Source organism: Panicum virgatum, chromosome 1N (assembly GCF_016808335.1).
Source record: "Panicum virgatum strain AP13 chromosome 1N, P.virgatum_v5, whole genome shotgun sequence".
Classification (NCBI taxonomy): domain Eukaryota; kingdom Viridiplantae; phylum Streptophyta; class Magnoliopsida; order Poales; family Poaceae; genus Panicum; species Panicum virgatum.
The window spans coordinates 33,956,489-33,976,144 of NC_053145.1; the positions used below are offsets into that span (position 1 = coordinate 33,956,489).

Here is a 19,656-nt window from a genome sequence, read left to right on the forward strand (position 1 = left end):
TGTTTGCAAGTGTCGGATCGGAGAGGATTGTGAGTAACAGAGGCAGAGATTGCAATCGCCATTTGCCCATTTGGGCAACGGCATTGGAATTGCACCTCTGCTACGGCATTGTAAGTTTCTCATACCTATTGGAGTCTCTCTTCTTCTTCTTTTTCTTTCTTTCTTTTTTTTTGTTAGCATGAGACATGGCACGCAGAGCTTCAGAAATGCAGATGTCGGAAGATAAACGCCTGCAAATGTAACCGCACCGGATTTGGGGCAACAATGTCCAAGTACTTAATATATTTTTCCCTAAGGGCATCTTTACTCACATGGGACTTAATGTGTGGTTCCATGCTGAAACTTTAAGATTCCTCCATTTTAGTTAAAAATGAAACACAAGCAAGTGGATATATAGGCATCGATTAGCAGGTTTCTGTATTTCCTGAAGTTACTTTGAGCTGCATCGTTCAGTCCCTCTCTTTTGCTTACAGGGAGTCGAAATGTGCGAATAATTCATTGCGGCAGTCAATACTTAGTAATTCACTTGGTTAATATCAGCTACCTACAGTACAAGCAACAACAAAAAGGAACTAACAATCTTCCCACATTTTGTTTACATCATCCATGTTCTGAAATCACAACAAAAAGGAACTTACAATCTTCCCACATTTTGTTTACATCATCCATGTTCTGAACTCTGAACTAGTCACTGGACAAACGGAGAGCTTCCTCTTGTCCTACCGCTCCAGTTTCTGAAGACTGCAAAGACGGCCTCCTCTTGATCAGAAACACATAATGTGCATAACGTTGAACATGTCTTGGTTACCTGCAATTGCGTGGAACAGTCCAGGACGCAAATTGCTGATCCTTGCACGGCAACGCCACGAACCTCCTCCAGTCCTGGTCCTGGAGCATGGCGTTGAGGTCTGCTGATCTTCCGCCGCAGCCCGATGCAGCAGTTGGCGCATGTTCCGGCTCGGCTCGCACAGGCCGCCGAAGAGCTCGGTGTTGAGGAACTTGATTTTGACGCCGAGCTCGGCGACGTAGGGGTCGCTCTTGATGGCGTTGAGCACATCCTGGTCGTGGAGCAGCTGACTTTCCTAGCAGCTATAGCTATTTATAGCGGAAGCTATAGTGAGCTATTTAAAACTTTGACCAGAACTTGTAGAACTCGATCGTCTCCGTATTGGAACACACGTACGCAAACCCGCCGTTGGGCGCGTTGCTCAGGTCGTCTGGGTCGCCGGTGAAGCGATCGCACGCGATCTGCAAGTCCCCGTCCGGGTAGAACTGCGGCAGCGGGTTTCTGAACCACACGATGTCCGTGTCCTGACCATGGTTCACCAAACCGGTGGGAACCAGTGTGGTTTGACTCTGGTTCCGGTTTGGGCCGGTACCAAACCGGCCCAAATTCAAAATTTAAATTTAAATTCAAAAAATGAAAAATTCCTAAAAATACTTCAAGGTGCGACGAATCTAATGATGTCAAATTTTCTCAAAATTCGTTCATTTAGTATAGTTTGCGGGGATTTGAAGTTAAACAAAAAAAAGCGTGCATACAAAAATATACAAATACAATGTAAAAGTAGTACAAAAACGGGATGCAGGGTTCATTTAGACTAAAATATGTTATACAAACATTTATTTAGTATACTTTGCGGGTATTTGAATTTAAACCAAAAAAGAAAAAAAATTGAATTTGACCGGTTACCAGTCAAACCGGCCGGTAAACCGGTCAAACTGACCGGTAAGCCGTTCGGAACCGGTTGAACATGCGATTTTGAATTTGATTTTGAATTTGACCGGTTTCCACCGGTTTCCGATCAAACCGGTCCGGTAAACCGCTACCGGACCGCACCGGTTTGACCGGACCGGCCGGTTTACTTAACCCTGGTCCTGACATGACATGTCGCACACATGTTCATAGTTCAGAACCGACGCACGGCACATTCAGAATGTCGTTTCATCAGAATTAAAATTGTGATCGTGGAAATACCATGAGAGAGAGGGCCCATGGGAGACAGGTCTCGAGGCTATGCAGAAATGCATTGCCAGTTGTATAAGCGACCGCGGAGCTTATACGAGGCATGTGATTGGTTGCTTTTTCCTCGGGAACTGATGGAAGGACCCAGCTGCATGCGGTTCTATTGTTTCTATATCTTGGTGGGTCCATCCCGGGTCAACCAAAACTTGCCTCAGTGTGGGGATTTTTGCGTGGCGTGGAGGGCTTCCCTCTCTCTATTTTCGAAAGGTTCCAGGCATTTTTCCCTGGCATGGGCTTGTTTGGATCGAGACCTGGCAGGCAGCTTGCCGGCCAGGCAGCCATCTCAGCCCCAGGCGCTCGAAATTGGACGCCTGGGAGCGCTGCCTGCGCCAGGCAGCTCTGCGCAGGCCCCATCCAAACAACCCTTCCCTATCTTCATTTGGAAAGGGTTCCAAGCATCTTGAAGAAGTAGCAATGGTGGCAAGCTCGCGGTGGCATTCCATTCTTGTTTAGTGCAACCAGTGGGGGCGGAATGGCGGATCCATGGTGGCTCAAGGCGCACAGCCATTTGGGCTCCCATAGTCGCGAGATCCACCGACGACGGCTCGATGGAGACGGCAATGCAGTCGGCGTTCGTGTTCCTGCGGCACCTGCGCCAGCAGATTTCGTGTTCCTGCGGCACCTGCGCTGCTGAAGTTGAATCCACCTTTGCCCAAGTGTCCAAGCGCCATTGCGATGCACACACATCCATACCTGGCAGTCGGCGTGGAGATGGAGGGTGTGCTGGATGACTGGATCCACCTACTCCAACGGTTTTCCTGCACCTATCTTTGTCCTTGGTCGCGCATACCTGCTGGAGCATGGATCTTCCTTCCACCTGATGCAGGTCAAGTCGCCGCCATGCAGTGGAAGGAGAGAGAGACGGGGAGAGAAGAGAGCAGAGAGAGGGATGAACACGGAAGTTGCAGTGTAGGATTATATCCAAGAGACTGCCTCGTTGGGTCACATTTCGTGCCTCACGGGTTCAGGCAAAATACTAGAGCAAAATGTCCGGTGGAGGGACATTTCGTGCCTCACGGGTTCAGGCAAAATACTAGAGCTCGGGTCTCCAAGCACATTTCATCCCAGGCTCAGGCATCCGACTGTTGACCATGTGGGACCAGCACGAATAGAAAAAATTATGTGGTGGAACTTTTTGCATGCAGCCCTGACCACTTTACCCCATCCCCAGAAAAACAGAACCATCTCGGCCGGTCGATAAGCACTGGGTGTCTTGGGTGATTGCTGCATGGTGGAAAGGATGGACAGCCGCACCTTCAACAAGGAGGTCTCTCACACCTTCTCCTATTGGGTCTGGATGTCGAATCCAGAATCCAGACCGTCTTCCACGCACACGTAGCTGTCTCCTCTTCCCTAGGGAGGCGAGGCGTGTGCCGGAGATCGCTGACTTGCCGACACCATGTCGTCGCCATGCGCACCCCCGGAGGGACGCCCGGTGGAGATGCTGCTGGACGAGTACTACGACTGGACACTGCGGACGCGTCGGGCTCCCACCTCGAGCTCCCTCGACTTGGAGGCGCCGCGCCCGGTGCACCGGTCCTTACTGGACACCTAGCGTCATGGACGGGCGCGTTCCACTGTCTGGACGTGCTCGTTTGGAGGACGGCTGTCGGGATCCCCCTGCCCCGACACGGCGTATGGATGCAAGCGGGGCGGGTGGCGGCTGCCCGCCCCACGTCCGCAGGCGTCGCAACCTGTCACGCGGGCACTTGCGGCAGCCCGTATAGCGCCGCACATTTTTGCGGACTTTGCGGCAGCCTGCGTCCTGACCGCGACAACATCGCTCGTGCTAGCAGAGAAGACCGCCTAGGTGCCAACGCCATCCATAAAAAGAACCAGGCTTTTACAGACAGCACCCTGGAGAAGGTAGAAATTACAGCCAAAACCTCAGGACACATTCTCCAGATGTGCAAAATTACAAAAAGCACCGGGACCAACATAGAATTTGACTTTGCACTCCCTGGATCCTCACTCACGCATCTGCTGCACATCGCACCTCCTCTGGTTCTGTCAGAGTAGGAGAAGAAGCACAACCGGAAGGATAGAAGCTCAACCAAGTTGCCCGACGAGACCTCTAGCATTTTAGCCGCAAGACGTCTCCCCTCTGGCGCATGGCAGCCGACGGCCGGAAACCAGACTCCACCATTGGGTAAAACTGGAAGCTCCCACCTCAACGCAGAGATGGAGCAAAGCAAAAGCCTCACGGCGCCATCTCCGACGACCAAGCAATCGCCAGATTTGGTGGAGGAAAGGCCAACTTACCTACGCCGAGGGCCGGAGCAGAGCGGTGCGGGGCGCGGAGGGGTGGATCAGAGCCGCGCGGCGGCGGAGGGTGCGTCGGCGAGGAAGGAGAAGAGGGGGCCGCATCGGCCAAGAAGGAGGAGGAGGGGGCCGCGTTGGAGAGGGATGCGAGATCCACAAGTCTGCTCCCAAGCCGGTCGAGGTTCGAGATCCACAGGTCTTGGAAGAGCGGGAAGGAGGCGGCCTCTGCTTTCCATCCGTGCGGGAGAGCTCACGGCCTCAGGGGCCGCGCCGCCCACTGCCCAGGAAGAAGGAGGTAGTGCAGGCTATTAGGCGAGCGGTGGCGATGCGCTGAGCCTGCTCAGCCTTTTTTTCTGCGGGCTTTTGCGGCGCCGCCGGCTCTCGCGGACTGGCCGCGCGGACCCGCTTCATTATTGTGGGCTGATACGCGGCGTATCGCGGGTACGCGGCGCGGGTTTGCCCAGTGGGTTAGCGGCAAAACCTGCCCCGCTTGCATCCCTAACACTAGGCGTCAGCAGGATCCGGACGACCACTTTGGCGGCCCGCGGCAGCAGGACCACGCTGCTGGTCGTGGGCGGCTGAGGGCTGCGGCACACGGCTCCGACAACAGCCTGGCCAGCACCCACTCGCAGCGCCTCAGGTCCCGCTCTCCGCAGGGCGGTAAGCGCCGCCAGGTCCCTGCCGTGGAGCCTCGTGAGCGTGTACTGGCACGTTCGCCGCCCAGAATCTGGGGCCCTCGCGACCCGCAGCGCCGCGATGATGAGGGCTGGGAGCGCTGCCGCTCTCGCTCGCCAGGGCGACATGATTCCAACTCGCTCGGCAGCGATCCTTTGGTGGATCACTTTGAGGTACTCTGCAACGACTCACTGCCGGCGGCGTACCCTCCTTCTCCTCTGTTTTTTGACCCGATGTTGCACGAGTTCTCCTTCGTCTCTCCGGTGGTGACTCATCCACTGTCCTTCTCCCCGGATGGGAGCGACGGGAAGGTCAGTTCGCCGGAGTACATGCCGACTTCCACGTTGTGGACTCCACCGCTTCAGATGGCACCGGAGAGAGATGCCCGTCGCCAGCCGAGCCCTTCCTCGCCGTCGCTGTTCATCCCATCTGGTGACACGCGAGTTGAGGAGGGGACGACCCGCTCTGAAGAGGTACTCCTTAGGCCGGATGCCCAACTTGATGATATTGCTGCCCAGGTGACTCGAATGGACATCGACGCGCCGGGTGCTGAGCAAGGAGACCAGCAACTGGGCGGTGCTGGTTCTTTCCTTGAGCGTGCCTTCAGTGTTCCACCACGGGCTGAGCTGACGCCGCCAGCCCGTACACTAAGAAGGGAGATTGCGCAGACAAGGGAGCCTTCAGCAAGGATGAAGGCGAAGGCGCAGCGAGCAAGTAACAGGCTTGCTGCGCGACCTTCCCCAATTCCTGTGTCCAAGAGGGCACAACTCCGTCTCATCAAGGAGCTGATTTCATCAACAAGGAGGCGGCAGTGGGTGAGGATGTGGTGGAGGCTTACATCGACACCTACAAGACATCCTTGTCTGGGAAGGCTGTGGCCGCTCTGCGCTCGGCCACCAAGCTGGGCTGCAAGGCGACTTCCTCAGCTTTGGCGACCTTGACCGAGGAGGAGGCAGCTGCTGCTTTGGAGTCCACCTGATCAGTCCCTGTTTCTGTTTAGTTGCCCCTGAAATGAATATGAATCAGGTGGGGATGCTCTCCCCCCCGTTGACCCTCAAAAAAAAACCCGGCTCTCTGTCGGTCAAGTTAGGACAGGTGTTTGTTGTTGTTTTTGTTGTGGTTGTGGACCGTTCTCGAGAGTGCCTTGTTTGGGGCTTCATGGTGGTGGTTGGCGCTCTCACCACGATGGTGTTTTGTTCAGTTATCAATAATAGATTGTTTCTTGTGCTGGGAAGGAAGGTATCTTTTGTTCCTTAATGAATTACAACAACCTGAATTGGAACGTCAGAGGCTTAAACTGTCCAGCAAGAAGGGAAACCGTTAGGCTCCTCTTGCAAGATCATAGTGTCAGTATTGCTTGTTTACAAGAAACAAAACTACAACTAGTTACTGATGCTTTGGCACTCGACATTTTGGGGCAGCGATTAAATAACTCCTTCTTTCTACCTGCTGCCGGAACAAAAGGAGGAATCCTGCTTGCTTGGGATAAGGACTTATTTGATGTATCCAATCCCTCCTTCGGCCAATGCTCCATCACGGCATGTATCACCTCCAAGTTGACAAGTACATCTTTCAGGCTGACGTGGTTTATGGGCCATCGGAGGACCCACATAAAGAGAATTTCTTGCACGAACTTCTAAACTTGAAACCACCGCAAGATACTCCTTGGTTATGCATAGGTGATTTCAACTTAATACACTCAGCGGGTGATAAAAATAATATGAATCTTAACAGGCGTCTCATGGGGAGATTCAGAAGCACTTTGGATGCCTGTGAACTCTTGGAGTTAGCTCTGCACAACCGTAAGTTCACCTGGAGCAACGGCCAACTCAGGCCAACCCTGGCTCGGCTAGATCGTTTTTTCTACAATGGGGATTGGGATGAAATTTTTCCAAATCAATGCCTGCATGCCCTTTCCAGCTCCATGTCGGACCACTGTTCTTTATTTCTCTGCAGTCAAGAAAGGCCACCCCGGAAAGCCCATTTCAAGTTTGAGCAATTTTGGATAAAAATTCCAGGTTTTTATCAAGTGGTGCAAGAGGCTTGGAATAATCCAGTGGAAGGACAAAATGCCATGATGATCCTTCACAACAAACTGAGGCACACGGCTACAGCGCTGCGGAATTGGAGTCGGAATGTTTTTGGGGAGGCCAGAATGCAGTTACACATGGTCCAGGAAATCATTTTCAGGCTGGACCAGGCTCAGGAGGAACGTGAGCTCACTGAAGAGGAAGTTTGCCTGCTAAAGGATCTCAAGGTCCGCGTTTTGGGCCTTGTTGCTGTGGAACGTGCCAGACGACGACAGTGCTCTCGGCTTACTTGGCTCAAGAGTGGGGATGCTTGTACCAAAATTTTCCACCTTAAAATGACAGCAAGAAAGCGTAGAAACTTTATACCTGCGCTGAAGAAAAGGGATGGCTCGGTAATTTGGAATCATGCGGAAAAGGAGCGGGAACTGCTCGATCACTACAAAAATCTATTGGGCATGAGGAATGTTGAGTACTCTATCCTGCTTGTGATGAGTGAATTGTCAACTGTGCGGTGTGATCGTGTGCTTGGTCTTTGGATTGCAGGTACACGGGCGTCGAGTGTCGACGGGGAGCTGCCGTGGAGGTGCTGTGGCCGATGGACCGTGCGGTGGACGGCGGTGAAGGGCAGCCGGGACCGGAGCTCGGACCGGGCGGCAGCTGTGACGTCCACTCCTGGATCGAGGGCGCAAACGGCGACGGAAGGCGGGTTTCTTGGTTTGCGCCACAAAACCAAGGAGGCGGACGGCGGTTGAAGACGCCGAGTCGTGGAAGCACGGGCGTCGGTCTCGGGACTGACGGAGGCGACGGGCGTCGACGGCGTCTAGGGCCTCGCTGCGGGCGAGGAGGTGACGGGCGTCGGGCGGCGTCTAGGGCCGTCAGAAGGCCGAGGCGGGAACGGCGTCTAGGGCCACGGAGTGGAGGCGGGAATCTTCCCGCGCGTGAGGTTTTGGCGGTTTTCTCAAAACCGGCCACCTACCCGGGTTTCGCGGACCCTCCAAAACCGCGGATTGGATCTCCATCAAGACGGCGGCATCACGGAGAAGACTTCGTTTCGAAGAAAGAACCTCGGCCGTCGGATGAGATCGTGTACAGGGGGTGCTGCAGGCCAACCGGTCTGACCGGTCCCTGGCACCGGTCTGACCGGTCTAACCAACCGGTCTGACCGGTCCAGCGTACCGGTCTGACCGGTCCCGCGGGTATAAATACCCCTTCACTTGTTTTAGGTTTTGAGTGGCTTTTGTAATCTGTTCGTGGACTCTCTGTTTCTCCAGGCCGCCGCCCCTGTGTCTCCCTCCCTCTGTTCCTCTCGTTTGAGTTGATTTTGTCCATGAATTGTTGAAACCTTGTAAGGGATTTGATTGGGAAAGGAGGCCCTATCCTCCTCGTGCCCTCTGGGCTTTTGATTTGATTCAATCCCCTGGTTTGTGCCGTGTGCAATGGATTTTCGATTTCGTTTTTGGCACACTTGATTGAGAGGAGGCCTCGAGTTCTTTGCTGTGATTCCCGTGCTCCCAACTCTGACCTAAAACCTCTGGAATCACTGGCGTGTTCGAATTCGAGTTCTTGAGTGTTTGAGAAAACCCCAATCCCTTTTGATCTCCCCCATAATTCTCACGATTCGTTGATCTTTGGGATGTGATCTTTTGGGGATATGCTCACGGGGTAGGGGCGAAGCATTCCCCCAAGTTTCGTCGGATTTCGTGGTCGTTTGCTCGGGATTCACTGTTTGAATCAAATTTCTCGGGGGTTTTCTGGGTGCTACCGGTCAGACCGGTCCAGCGCACCGGTCAGACCGGTCCAGGCAGATCAGTTCTGCAGCTTTCCCGATTCGCTTCCGTTTTGCTTCGTGGGTTCGCTCGCTCGTTCGAGGCCTTTTGTGTTGGGTTAGCTTTTCAATAGTTACCCCAAACTTTGGTCAGAACGCTTGAGGGCTTGGGCGATTTTGGGACATAGGCCGACGGGTTGAATTTTCGAAGAAATTTTGATCGGCTCCCATTCACCCCCCCTCTGGTCGCCGGCTTCGGTCCCACAATTGGTATCAGAGCTTGGTTGAGGTTTTCAGTACCTTAACCGGTTCGAAAACCACTCGGCGACCATGGCGAGTCTTGGTAAGATCCCGGTGTTTTTCGGCGAGGACTATGCCTACTGGAAGGTTCGCATGAGAGCCTTCCTGCAGAGCATGGGAGCCGAGATCTGGGAGATTACCAAGAACCAGCTTTACGAGGTGCTGGCTGTTCGGACCACGCCTTTTCAGGTGACCCAACACGAGGCTAACGCCAAGGCCGTCAATGCCTTGTTCGCTGGCGTTTCTCGCGCGGAGTTCTCACGCGTCCAGGGTTTTCAGGAAGCCCACAAGATTTGGACGTGCCTTGAGAACTACCACGAGGGTACACCTCAGGTGAAGGCCAGACTGTTCGAGACTCACCGGCGTGAGTACGAGAACTTCACACAGGAGCCGGGTGAGAGCATTGACCTGATGTTCAGTCATTTTCAGTCGATTGTGAACAAGGTCAATGCGAACAGATTTGCTGGTGCCCTTGAGTACACAGAGCACGAGAAGGCCCTCAAGTTGCTTTACGCACTTGATCGCTCTGTGTGGGATCTCAAGGTGAACACGATCATTGAGTCTGCAGGCTATGAGACTCTGACCGTGAACGAGCTTTTCAGCAAGCTCAAGGCCACGGAGGTGGATAACCAGACACGAGCCAATCTCAATGGTGCCCCTCCTACCAAGAGCGTTGCTCTTGTGACTGGCCCGGGTGGATCGAGCTCTAACGCTAACTCTGCTCTTGGCTTTTCTCTTGCCTCTTTGCCTTCTGTTTCAGATGAGCAGCTGGAGACTCTGGCACCTCCATCTTTGAAGATGAGGAGGAAGAAGCTGCAGATGGTGAGGATGAGGCTACCACGCATGCTGTGGACCCAGCTATCTCTGCTACGAGCTCGGACGATGACGACGGCCCCGACCCGACTACGTCTACTTCCCGGGGGTTGTTCGAGGAGGTGACTCAGGCAACACCAGCTGATTCTGAGGAGACACCAGCCTTGGTTGAAGAGGAGGCGACTTCGACACGGGAAGCACCGCGACACATTCAGCGCCGCCATCCACCTCAACAGATGCTAGGTGACCTCAACGAGCGAGTCACCAGGTCCAAGGTAACAAGTATCGCTGGCTTTGCTCATTCAGCGTTTGTTGCCTCTTTTGAGCCCAAAGATATTGGACACGCTTTTTCTGATTCTAATTGGGTCAATGCCATGCATGAGGAACTTGAAAATTTTGAAAGAAACCAAGTTTGGGTTTTGGTCGAGCCTCCACCTGCTTGTAATCCCATCGGAACGAAGTGGGTTTTCAAAAACAAGCAGGGTGAGGATGGTTTGGTTGTTCGGAACAAGGCTCGTCTTGTTGCCCAGGGGTTTTGCCAAAAAGAGGGTATTGATTTTGAGGAAACCTTTGCTCCTGTTGCTCGTTTGGAGGCTATTCGAATCTTTCTTGCATTTGCTGCTTCCAAGGGTTTTAAGGTTTTCCAAATGGATGTTAAATCTGCCTTCTTGAATGGTTTTATCGAAGAAGAGGTTTATGTGAAGCAACCCCCTGGTTTCGAAAATCCCAAGTTTCCAAACCGTGTTTATAAACTTCAGAAAGCTCTTTACGGTTTGAAACAGGCACCTAGAGCTTGGTATGATAGATTGAAAACCTTTTTGCTGGCTCAGGGCTTTAAAATGGGATGTGTTGATAAAACTTTGTTTCTCATGCGATCCGGCACTGATTTTCTTTTAGTTCAGATATACGTGGATGATATTATCTTTGGTGGCTCTTCTCACGCTCTTGTGTCCAAGTTTTCTGAGCAGATGTCCAGGGAGTTCGAGATGAGCATGATGGGTGAGCTGCAATTCTTCCTCGGGCTGCAGATCAAGCAGACTCCTCAGGGCACTTTTGTCCATCAAGCCAAGTACACTAGAGACTTGCTGCGGAAGTTCGACATGATCGACTTGTCTCCTCAGCCGACTCCGATCAGTACATCTACGGCGCTTGATGAGGACTTGGACGGCGAGGCGGTGGACCAGAAGGAGTACAGGAGCATGATCGGCTCGCTCCTGTACCTGACGGCGACGCGACCGGACATTCAGTTCGGCGTCTGCCTTTGTGCGCGCTACCAGGCTTCTCCGCACACCTCCCACAGGCAGGTGGTGAAATGCATCTTCAGGTATCTGAAATTCACCCCTGAATTTGGTCTTTGGTATTCTGCGGATTCTTCTCTGATTTTGGTGGGCTTTTCTGATGCCGATTTCGGTGGGTGTCGGTTGGATCGCAAGTCGACATCCGGCACTTGTCAATTTCTCGGTACATCTTTGGTGTCTTGGTCCTCTCGCAAGCAGGCTAGCGTAGCGCTTTCTTCCACAGAAGCTGAGTATGTTGCCGCGGCTAGCTGCTGCTCCCAGATACTTTGGATGAAACAAACCTTGCAGGATTATGGTTTGAGTTTTGGTAGGGTTCCCATCTTTGTAGACAACATGTCAGCCATTAGCATTGCAAAGAACCCTGTCCTACACTCCAGAACCAAGCACATAGACATCTGATTCCATTTCCTGCGAGACAACCATGAGAGAGGACACATAGACTTGATCCATGTCCCTTCTGGGAGGCAAACTGCAGATATCCTCACCAAACCGCTAGAGCAGGACACCTTTGCTCGCTTGCGAGGGGAGCTTGGGGTTTGTTACCCCTTTTGATCGCTGACTTTTGTTTTGGTTAGCTTGGTAGGTCTTTGTTTTGCTTCTCTTTGTTTTCTAGGTTTGGTAGTTGCATTGTGCATATGCATTGTACATGTTTGCATCTTGCATTGTCTCACTTGCACTAGCATTCTTGAATACATTGCTATGATCTTCTAGTGCCTGCTAGTGTGAGTTGATAAACTTGATCATGTATAGCTTGCTCCATTGTGTATATGACATCATCTGAGTTAAGCTATTTTGATTTGAAAATCTGAAAACATGATCACCTTGTCTTGGCTACTAGCATGTTAGGGCATGTTGATGTGCTTTGCTATCTTATTCATGCTAGTGTGGCTTTTCATTCAGCAATTCATACTTGAAATGATCTAAATCTGATAAAATTACTTGAACTATTCTTGAAATGGATTGAAAAGATCCAGGTGGGATTGCTTGTTGCACTGATCGAGCTTTCGGGACGGATCACTTTGCACTTGTGAGAACCCGGGCAAGGCTGTGCATGACTGAAACGAGTGCTTTAAGCTTCTGATTGTCTTTTGGCATAGGCTTGGCCTCGTTGCTAAGTGAAGCATGACAAGCTTTCAACCCCTGGCATTAAGAATTGATTGAGATAAAGTTGATTGAAAAAGGAATGTTGGCAACTTGTTTTGGCTCACCTGTATGAGTTTGAGTAGCACTGCTTTCCTTTTCCTACTTGTTGTTGCTAGATCATGGGTGATGCTTTTATTTCTCCTAAACTGAACTTGCCTAGCTTTAGACGGATTTGATATACCCTGTTGAGCTAGATGCAGGTCCGGTTTATGGATGCACACGTGCTTGAGACTAGATGTTGCTCATATCTTTGTATCCCTGAATGCTTTCACTTACACCTCCTGTATTGCATTCATTGCATAGCATCTATTCAGGGGGAGTCTCAGCTTCAGGGGGAGCTCTAGGTCTTTGTAGCCTTGATGTGTGCATGTGCCAACAAGGGGGAGAATTTTGAGAGAAGTGTTCGAACAAGGGGGAGACTTGTTTGATTTTTGAAAAACTTGTTGTGCACAGGGCTTCGAGAGTGCATCATTTTGGGAGAGTTGCACTTTTGAGAGGGAAAAACTTTGCTTGGGGAGTTTCTGCTTTGGTTTTGGCTCCTGGTTTTCTCGTTTTCCCTCTGCTGCTTGCATGACTTCAAAACTTGTTGTGCACAGGGCTTCAAGAGTGCATCATTTTGGGAGAATTGCACTTTTGAGAGGGAAAAACTTTGCTTGGGGAGTTTCTGCTTTGGTTTTGGCTCCTGGTTTTCTTATTTTCCCTCTGCTGCTTGCATGACTGCGTCGAGCGTTACCTCTGTCTTTGAGGAGTCATGTTTTGACTTTTGATCGATTGCGTCGAGCCGTTGACCTTGTCTTAGGGGATCGATCTTTGCTGGAGTAAGTGACTGTTCTTGCCTTTCTGAGCTTTTTGTCACTTGCTTGAGTTCTTCTCTTTCGTGCTTCTTTGTTATTCTTTGGTTTCACTTCTCTTGGTTCGTTTGTGGTGTGTTGACAATGCACTCATCAAGGGGGAGATTGAGGAATGTTGAGTGCTCTATCCTGCTTGTGATGAGTGAATTGTCAACCGTGCGGTGTGATCGTGTGCTTGGTCTTTGGATTGCAGGTACACGGGCGTCGAGTGTCGACGGCGAGCTGCCGTGGAGGTGCTGTGACCGATGGACCGTGCGGTGGACGGCGGTGAAGGGCAGCCGGGACCGGAGCTTGGACCAGGCGGCAGCTGTGGCGTCCACTCCTGGATCGAGGGCGCAAGCGGCGACGGAAGGCGGGTTTCTTGGTTTGCGCCACAAAACCAAGGAGGCGGACGGCGGTTGAAGATGCCGAGTCGTGGAGGCACGGGCGTCGGTCTCGGGACTGACGGAGGCGACGGGCGTCGACGGCGTCTAGGGCCTCGCTGCGGGCGAGGAGGTGACGGGGGTCGGGCGGCGTCTAGGGCCGTCAGAAGGCTGAGGCGGGAACGGCGTCTAGGGCCACGGCGTGGAGGCGGGAATCTTCCCGCGCGTGAGGTTTTGGCGGTTTTCTCAAAACCGGCCACCTACCCGGGTTTCGCGGACCCTCCAAAACCGCGGATTGGATCTCCATCAAGACGGCGGCATCGCGGAGAAGACTTCGTTTCGAAGAAAGAACCTCGGCTGTCAGATGAGATCGTGTACAGGGGGTGCTGCAGGCCAACCGGTCTGACCGGTCCCTGGCACCGGTCTGACCGATCTAACCAACCGGTCTGACCGGTCCAGCGTACCGGTCTGACCGGTCCCGCGGGTATAAATACCCCTTCACTTCTTTTAGGTTTTGAGTGGCTTTTGTAATCTGTTCGTGGACTCTCTGTTTCTCCAGGCCGCCGCCCCTGTGTCTCCCTCCCTCTGTTCCTCTCGTTTGAGTTGACTTTGTCCATGAATTGTTGAAACCTTGTAAGGGATTTGATTGGGAAAGGAGGCCCTATCCTCCTCGTGCCCTCTGGGCTTTTGATTTGATTCAATCCCCTGGTTTGTGTCTTGTGCAATGGATTTTCGATTTCGTTTTTGGCACACTTGATTGAGAGGAGGCCTCGAGTTCTTTGCTGTGATTCCCGTGCTCCCAACTCTGACCTAAAACCTCTGGAATCACTGGCGTGTTCGAATTCGAGTTCTTGAGTGTTTGAGAAAACCCCAATCCCTTTTGATCTCCCCCATAATTCTCACGATTCGTTGATCTTTGGGACGAGATCTTTTGGGGATATGCTCACGGGGTAGGGGCGAAGCATTCCCCCAAGTTTCGTCGGATTTCGTGGTCGTTTGCTCGGGATTCACTGTTTGAATCAAATTTCTCGGGGGTTTTCTGGGTGCTACCGGTCAGACCGGTAGGCACGACCGGTCAGACCGGTCCAGCGCACCGGTCAGACCGGTCCAGCGCACCGGTCAGACCGGTCCAGGCAGATCAGTTCTGCAGCTTTCCCGATTCGCTTCCGTTTTGCTTCGTGGGTTCGCTCGCTCGTTCGAGGCCTTTTGTGTTGGGTTAGCTTTTCAATAGTTACCCCAAACTTTGGTCAGAACGCTTGAGGGCTTGGGTGATTTTGGGACATAGGCCGACGGGTTGAATTTCCGAAGAAATTTTGATCGGCTCCCATTCACCCCCCTCTAGTCGCCGGCTTCGGTCCCACAGGGCACGAAGGTGGGCAGGACACAAACTATCAATTGGAATTTCCTAAATCTTCCAATGGTTGATGAGGCAAATTTGGACGCGCCTTTCACGGAGCAGGAGATTAAGCTGGCGATCTCTGATTTACCGCTGGAGAAAGCTCCGGGACCGAATGGTTTTACAGCGGCTTTTTACAAGTCCTGCTGGCCGATCATCAAGTCGACTGTTATGGATGCTTTCAACTGTTTTTATCTGCTGCACACTGGTCCACTTGAGCGCCTAAACTCGGCAAATATCTCCCTCATTCCCAAAAAAGACTTTGCCAAGACAACAGCTGATTTCAGACCTATAAGTCTCATCCACTCATTTGCAAAACTCATCTCCAAGGTGTTAGCTATTCGCCTTTCCAGTAAACTTGATAACCTCATCTCTATCTCCTGGAGTGCTTTCATAAAAAAACAATGCATCCAAGATAACTTCCTCTATGTCCGTAATCTGGCCCGAGCTTACCACAGAACCAAGACCCCGGCTTTGCTTTTCAAGCTTGATATCGAGAAAGCTTTCGACTCAGTTTCCTGGGAGTATCTTCTCGAACTTCTGGAGAAGAGGGGTTTTCCGGCCCGATGGAGGAATTGGATCACTCTGATTCTTTCCTCTTCCTCCTCCTCGATTCTTTTAAACGGGGTACCCGGCCCTTTCTTTCACCATGAGCGGGGACTTCGGCAAGGTGACCCTCTCTCACCCTATTTGTTCATTCTTGCGATGGACACCCTGCACCGACTTTTTGAGCTTGCCACTTTGGAAGGGAACCTTTCAGAACTTAGAGGTAGACACGCCAATCTCCACCTCTCGCTGTATGCTGATGATGCAGCCCTTTTCCTGAACCCACACAAAGAAGAAGTGGAATTGGTACTGCACATTATGCAACGTTTTGGCGATGCCACTGGTCTGAAAATCAATGTAGCAAAGAGTTCAGTGGCGGCCATTCGGTGTGCGGATATAAATTTGGATGAGATCTTGCCAAGCTTTACGGGGCAACGAATCAATTTCCCCCTGTCATATTTGGGCCTTCCTTTGACGCTAGGACGACTAAAACTTGTGCATCTACAACCGACCCTTGACAAGATCAAAGTCAGACTGGCCGGTTGGCAAGGAAAATTGTTGACTGCAGGTGGACGGCGGGAACTGGTGCGATCAGTGCTATCCTCAATGCCTATATATATGCTTACAGCCTTGAAAGTACCAAAAAAATTCATCAAAGAACTGGACAAGTCGTGCAGACGTTTTCTCTGGGCCGGAAATCAGGATTTTCATGGTGGCAAGTGCAAGCTTAATTGGTCTAAAACCTGTCTGCCAACGAAGCTCGGAGGATTGGGCATTTTGGACCTTGAACGTTTTGGACGAGCTTTAAGGCTGCGATGGCTTTGGTATCAGTGGATGACTCCGGAAAAACCTTGGTCTGGTGCCGATTTGCCGGTGGATGATACTGATCGAACTCTGTTTGCGGCAGCAACCCGGGTGCAAGTGTATAATGGGGAAAACGCACTGTTCTGGAACTCTAGCTGGCTGAATGGAATGGCACCTGATGCTACCTTGTTCCCTCTCCTATACCGCCACACCAGAAGGAAAAATAGAACAGTAGCATCAGCTCTGGAAGGAAATCGTTGGATCAAGGACATCTGCCATGATCTAACTCCCGACCTACTAACGGAGTTCTTTGCTCTCTGGGCGCAGATAGAAGCACAACACTTATGCTTGGAAGACCCACGAGATGACCAGCTTTGGTGGAAGCCAACTGCATCAGGTATCTATACGGCTAAGTCGGCTTATGACTTACAGTTTGAAGGAACTCAAAAATCGCCTGTTGCTGCAGCCACCTGGAAGTCTTGGGGAACGACTAAATGTAAGTTCTTCAGTTGGCTCTTGCTACAAAACAAAGTTTGGACAGCTGACAGGCTACTACTACGTGAATGGCCAAACTGCTACTTTTGCCCTTTGTGTGAGCGCAATCTGGAGACGGCCTTCCATCTGGTGGCTGAGTGTCCCTTCTCCAACCTTGTTTGGTCAGCCGCAGCTGAATGGACGGGCTGTTCCTCACTGGCACCGACCACTTGGTCTACAGATTGCAACCTGCAAACCTGGTTCTGCCACCTCCTCACGGTTCACCATCATCTTCGAAAAGGAGTCGGCTCGTTGGTTCTACTGATCCTTTGGTCGCTTTGGAGAGACGAAACAACAGAATTTTCAGAAAGGAGGAACTGTCAAACCCACGCTTCATCTCCCTACTGAGAGACGAAATCAGGATTTGGATCTTTGCTGGGGCAAAGCATTTAGATTCTTTAGTTGGTCATATTTTTAGTGAGTAATTTCTTCTCATTTTTCAGGCCTAACCAGCGCTCTGTCTGGGTGGGAAGTTGTGTAATCTCTACTCTTCTTATTAATGAATGCTGGGCATGTCAATGTCCAGGTCTTTCAAAAAAAAAATTGTGATCTGGTACATACCGTGAAAATGAAGCTGAAGCCTTTCTCAAGGACTTGCCTGAGGAAGTCGATCCTTCACATCATCTTGAGGTATCCGTTTGTCATGAAGTTCTTCTGCCCGGAGAAGTCGACGCCGTCCGTGACGAGGGCTAGGCAGTGCCGGCGCCGGTGTATCTGCCTGCAGCGCGCGTGCGCCGTCGTGTCCAGCGACACGATGACGAGGTGGTCCAGGAGCTCCCTGGTGCTCTCGCCGGTCCTGAAGCTCTCCAGGAAGACGTCCAGCATGGAGCCGGGCTCCGACCACGCCGGCCGAGTTCAGCGTCGTCAGGATCACCGTGTCGTTCGCCATCGCCGCCCCCCGCAGCACCCGCTCCAGCCTCGCCGTCCTGAATGCATGGCGCCATGGCGGCGAGCGCGTCTGTCAGTTTAATCACGGCACTTGGATTTGCAGACTGTTGGCCTGAATATTCACCATGCTGAATATCATAGCATGGCGACTACATGTAAAAACAGAGTTCTTGCACGTTGCAACTGGAAGACAAGGTTTCAGCAGCTAAATAAAAAGAAAGGGATCAAGGGTTAGTCAGTCCACCATTGATGGTCTGTACTCCATGGAATTGTCAATGCTATTTCACCAGTTTCTCCTACTGATCAATCGGAATGTATTCTTTTAAAACGACAGTTAAAATATTCAGCATTGGAGGCGCAGTAAGTCTCCGTGGGCTACAGTTTTCCTTTTCATGGTTCCACTTGAACATCGGCCATGAACAAACATCAAAGTGACTATTATTGCGGATGACCAGGCCCAACCAGATCACAACATTTCACAAACAGATACTTGTGCATGGCGTCACCAGGTCAACGTCGCCGTCGCCGTCGCGCGGTGCGCCTAGGCGCGAGGGCACGGCGGCGGGTACACCACGAGGCACGGGAGGGCCACGGTCGCTAGGAACAGCAGGGCTCCGACCGCCCTCCGCGCCACCGGCGCCGCCAGTCCCATGCTGGTTGGGCGTGGCGGCGCCGCCAGTCTCGATGGCGGCTCGCGTCACCGGCAGCGGCTACGGCGTGGCCATATACAAGTGCCAAGGGTAAAGCAAAAAATGCAGTAACTACTCCACCTAGACTTTGTTCAGTTCACTTTGCATTTTGCGTTTTTGCAAGGGAATCTTCAATATTTGAAGTATTAAATGTAGACTAATTACAAAACTAATTACAGATCTCGTCTGTAAACTACGAGACGAATCTAATGAGCCAAATTAGAGGAGCATTAGAGCATGTTACTGTCTATTTTTGTAATGCGATTTATTTTTTAACTATATTTAGGCTCATTAGATTCATCTCGCGATTTACAGTCTATTTTTGTAATGCGATTTATTTTTTAACTATATTTAGTATACCATGCAAGCGATTTACAAAAATTTTGTGTTTTGCGTTTACAGAATTTAAACAAGGCCCTAATTGAACAGCGAGGGGGATAGATTGGGAAATGAACCGATCGAGGCGTGAGGAACAGCATCAGGTTCAACCGTTCAAGTGCTCGTTAGGATCCCAAAAGCTAGCCTTATGTACGTATTAGTTTCGGGTTCGCTGCTGGTAGAATTTACAACCGTACACCACGAAAATGCTGCATGAAACTTTCAAATTGTGGTAATGATAAAGATTGACCGACAACACGCATAAAGCCACGGGTATATAATATTCTAACCCTCCTACCGAAAGCATCGAATACATCCGCAACCAAATACATCTGGCGAAAGCCCCGAATACATCCGTCGCCCGAACATGTCGAACATCATTGCACCACCCCAAAAACACCGAACACAACCGCATCCCCAGATCGTGTAAATGACCCCAACACAGAACGCATCCGTCATCCAGTGACATTTTCCCTCCAGCACATATGCCACTTTGTTTCGCAGCGGATACAAGTAGACCGGCCGTGTATTCATTGTACGTTTTAAGAATAACCGCACATTACACCATTGCATGGCACAAAATAAAATGTCATTAAACGAGAACTTAAAAATGCCTTCGCATGCCTCTGTGAAAGTGCTATGTATGTGTGAAGATCAATGTGAAAAAGTGCTATGTGCATGTCGACGTGGAAAAAGTTATGTGCATAATAATACGAAGGAATTAGTGTATTAAACCATGAAGAAAATGATGCAGAAAGATGGCTTTTCTTTTTGGTTTATCATTTTTGGTAATTTTTTTTCCATTTTGTTAATGGGCTACTGATAAAATGCTATAAAGACAAACTATGATACGTCAATTTCGGATGACTGATCTGAAGCTGGAAAAGGTTTATCGA

General features: G+C 51.2%; 1 pseudogene across 1 annotated transcript; it reads right to left on the minus strand.

Annotated features, from left to right (window-relative positions):
• Positions 1-146: 146 nt before the first annotated feature.
• LOC120653466 lies at positions 147-18,345 on the minus strand (annotated as a pseudogene). Its single transcript, XR_005666838.1, has 4 exons — positions 18,265-18,345; positions 17,367-17,763; positions 1,133-1,311; positions 147-1,077 (listed from the first exon to the last, which is right to left on the minus strand). The product of XR_005666838.1 is annotated as an uncharacterized protein At4g15970-like (transcript).
• Positions 18,346-19,656: the final 1,311 nt, after the last annotated feature.